This window comes from Hemitrygon akajei, chromosome 19 (genome assembly GCF_048418815.1).
Source record: "Hemitrygon akajei chromosome 19, sHemAka1.3, whole genome shotgun sequence".
Lineage (NCBI taxonomy): Eukaryota > Metazoa > Chordata > Chondrichthyes > Myliobatiformes > Dasyatidae > Hemitrygon > Hemitrygon akajei.
This window is the reverse complement of record NC_133142.1, coordinates 53,485,697-53,489,486: the sequence shown is the minus strand read 5'-3', so window position 1 is coordinate 53,489,486 and position 3,790 is coordinate 53,485,697. Positions and strand designations below refer to the sequence as shown.

Below are 3,790 nucleotides of genomic sequence, written 5' to 3'. Positions count from 1 at the left end.
TCTGTGTAACAACCTCACCTAGCAAATTTACAGTGAACTTTCCTCCTCTTGCCTCCTAGTATTAGACGTTTCGATCCTGAGCAATCGCTACCAGATGTCTACTCTATGCATCTCATGATTTTAAAAACTTCCATTAGTTCTCCCCTCAGCCTGAGCTACGCTGGTGAAAACACCGTTGTGTTTCCAACCTCTCCTTATGGCACCCATCCTCTAACCCAAGCCGTATCCTGGTAAACGCCTTATGCATCCTCTCCAAAACCTCCACAATGGGTGACCAGAAATGAATGCAATATGCCAAACGCGGCCTAACTACAATTTTATAAAGCTGCAACTTAAGTTTGTGACTCCTAAACCCAGTGCCTAAGCAAGTACCTTCTTTACCATCCTATCAACTTGTGCAGCCACTTTCAGGAAGCTGTGCACTTGGATCCCAAGATCCCTCTGTACATTAACACTGTTAAGAGACCTGCCATTAACTGTGTACTGCTCCTTTACATTTCGTCTCCCAACTACTCATAATTATGCACTACTTTGGACTGAAGTAGAAAGTAAATAATTCTGGATGCACTTCTGTATGGACCTTGAGAACCCCCACAGCTCATTGTGTTTGTTCACAGAGCAAAGAATACCAAGACTATAATGTTAAAGCTAGCCCTTTGTTATATCTCTCTGCCTTAACCGACAGGTCTATAAATGACTCAGTCAATAGATGACTTGCTGGCTGGATTCCACATTATATCCCATCCCTAAACAGTCATTAGACACAGCCCGAGGAACAGCTCAGGCTGGCCATAGATGCGGGGATCAATCCTCTTCTTTACTTAATCAGACCATTGATTACTGTTGCAGATTTGAGGCCGCATCTCCAAGGATAGCTACCGCCATCATTCACTAGCCACTGATGTTAATAATTGGCCAATTACCACAGCATTATACCCCAACAGCTGGGTCTGCGTCGCACTCAGTGATTGCACCATTTCAGAGGGCATGACCCATCCCATCTTCAGTTCCCCACACTCCTGTCGGGAACAGACTGCTAAAACCAGCGCTTGAGACCGCAAAAAGCTATCTTGCAGAGACACCACATAAAGTCCCAGAGGTGGGCAGCCTGGTTCCGTTGGTTGTTAATGCAAAAATTGCATCCCACTGGATGATTTGACATACATGTGATAAATAGATCAGATGCCATGCAAGCTAAAGCTTTTTTACTTGACCTCAGTACGTGTGACATTAATTGCCATCTGTGGGTAAGGGTGAGCACGGCTTAAATAAAAACCAGTTACCAGACCAGGCTTGGGTTTGATTGAATGCAGTCAGTGGACCTGATCTTTACTGAGGATGGTAGGGACAGCTGTTCAACATGTGAAGGCTTACAGTCAGATACGTTTTCATGGGACTGCAGATTTACAAGTTGGCACGCAAGTGGCTGGGGTCAGAGCAAAAGAATCTGCAGATTACTATAGCATCCACAAGTAGCTGAGAAGCGAAGGAGAGGGAACCAGAGTGACAGAAAGTTGCACCAGTCAGCAGAAGGCAGAAAGATGATCTCAGTAACTGAAGCTGGAAAGATCATACGGCAGCTGAGAAAGTTCTGGTGTAGTCCGTGCTGGGCTGATCAAAAAAATCCAGGACTCTGGGATCCAAGTCAGAGAAACGGCAGTGAAATAAGGCAGGAGAATTTTCTGGTTAAGGTATCAAAGTAAATTTATTATGAAAATATGGTTCATACCTACCGCCCTTGCAGTGCGTTAGTACAGAGTCAGGCAGAGAGTTAAACACTTTCTCAGAGATCACCTGAGCCGGAAGTCTTCTTCAGGGCTTTTAATGAGAAAAACTTGTGAAACTGCAGAAAGTTAAGCAAAACACGTATTAGACTAAATACAAAATTGTCACGTGTCTGAATATATGAATGCTATTGATTATTCTCACGATCTATGTTAAACAAGGTAAAACACACATGTAACATTCCATAACTATGCCATGTAGACCAGAGTGAATGATGGATTAATAATGATAAACAATAATGTTTACCAATAACTTACAGATGTTACTGTTTCAAGGGCAAACAAAGAATGTATGGAGATGGGTGCCTTTCTACCGCATTTGCTTCAAGTCGAAATCCAAATTAACCCATACAGCTTACATACAGGAAGTGATGTTCACGCAAACGAACAGCATACAAAATGCACAGCGCCTCTGGAGATCAGCACAATTTATATGTCGCCCTTTACTAGCTTGAGATTCATTTTCCTACAGCCATCTACAGGAAAATAAAGAAATACAATGGAAATGATGAAAAGCTATACATAAATAAAGGCTGGCAAGCAACAAATGTGCAAAAGAAGACAAAATGTGCAAAAATAATAACAAATAAATAACACTAAGAACATGAGTTGTAGAGTCCCTGAAAGTGAGTTTATAAGTTCTGCCACCAGTTCAGAGTTGAGGTGAGTGAAATTTTCAGGAGCCTGATGATTGAAGGGTAACAACTGTTTCTGAACCCAGTGGTGTAGAAAATAAAGCGCCTGTACCTCCTGCTCGACGTTAGTAGTGAGAAGGGAGCTTTTCTTGGATGGTGAGGGTCCTTGATGATGGATGCTGATTTGTTGTGGCAGTGTTCCTTGTACATGCACTCAGAGGCTTACGTGTGGTGGCCTGGGCTGTATCCATGACTTCCTGTGGTCTTTTTTGCTCATGGGCTTCAGTCGGGAGCAAGGCTGAGGGATTGAAGCTGGTAAACAACACTGGAGTAGTGTCACTGCCTTTGGAATGGGAATACTGAAAAATGAAGATTAATCAGGTCACAGAATGGGTAGTGGTTTATGCACAGTCAACTTTTAGCTTCAAGTAAAATCAGGGCAGTATCATAGCTAAAAACCGGTGACAGTGGGTCAGACAGATATAACACAGCACAGGTCCTTCAGCCACTGAACCAATCATCTACCACTATCTACATTAATCTCATGTTATTCCCAACAGCTACCCCCAGATTCTGAACATCTAGGCTGATTACTCACTATACTGTATTCTGACCTTATTACAGCGTGCAATTAACCCACTGACCCGCCTGTCTTTGTGTGTACTTCTCTTCTAATATGTGTACATCTGTGCACTTGTACGCTACTGTGACACTGTAATTTCCACTGGGATCAATAAAGTATCTATCTTTCAAAGGTTCAAAGGTTCAATTTAATGTCAGAGAAATGTGTACAATATACATCCTGAAATGCGTTTTTTTTGCAAAACATTCACGAAAACAGAGAAGTACCCCAAAGAATGAACGACAGTTAAACACGAGAACCCCAAAGTACTGTATGTAAGTATTTATTTATTTTGTGCTACAACAGGGTGAAAGGTCCTTCTGGCCCAACAAATCCACGCCACTCAATTACACCCATGTGGCTAATTAAGCTACTAACCTGCACATCTTTTGGAATGTGGGCGGAAAAGCAGAGGACCTGGAGGGACCCCACATAGTCAGAGGGAGAAAGCACGAATTCCTTACAGACAGCAGCCGATTTGAACCCAGGTCGCTGGGGTTGCTATGCTACCATTCCAGCCCAAGCATGGGAGGAAACCGAAGCACCCGGAGGAAACCGACAAGGTCGCAAGGATAGTGAGCAAGCTCTGCCCTGACACAGTGCCTGAGCTCAGCATCGAACCTGGCTCACTGGAGCTGTGAAGCAGTGGCTCCACTAACTGTTTGAAAGGAAGACGAATGAGCAACAAGAAGTTCCAACCATCACAAATCCTCTAGATATCAAAGAGCGGGGAGTAAGAAGTGACTGTC

General features: G+C 43.4%; 1 long non-coding RNA gene across 1 annotated transcript; it reads left to right on the top strand.

Annotated features, from left to right (window-relative positions):
- Positions 1–1,618: 1,618 nt before the first annotated feature.
- Positions 1,619–2,332, top strand: LOC140742121 (uncharacterized). Its single transcript, XR_012102225.1, has 2 exons — positions 1,619–1,691; positions 2,061–2,332. It is a non-coding gene; the product is annotated as an uncharacterized lncRNA (long non-coding RNA).
- The last annotated feature ends 1,458 nt before the right edge of the window (positions 2,333–3,790 follow it).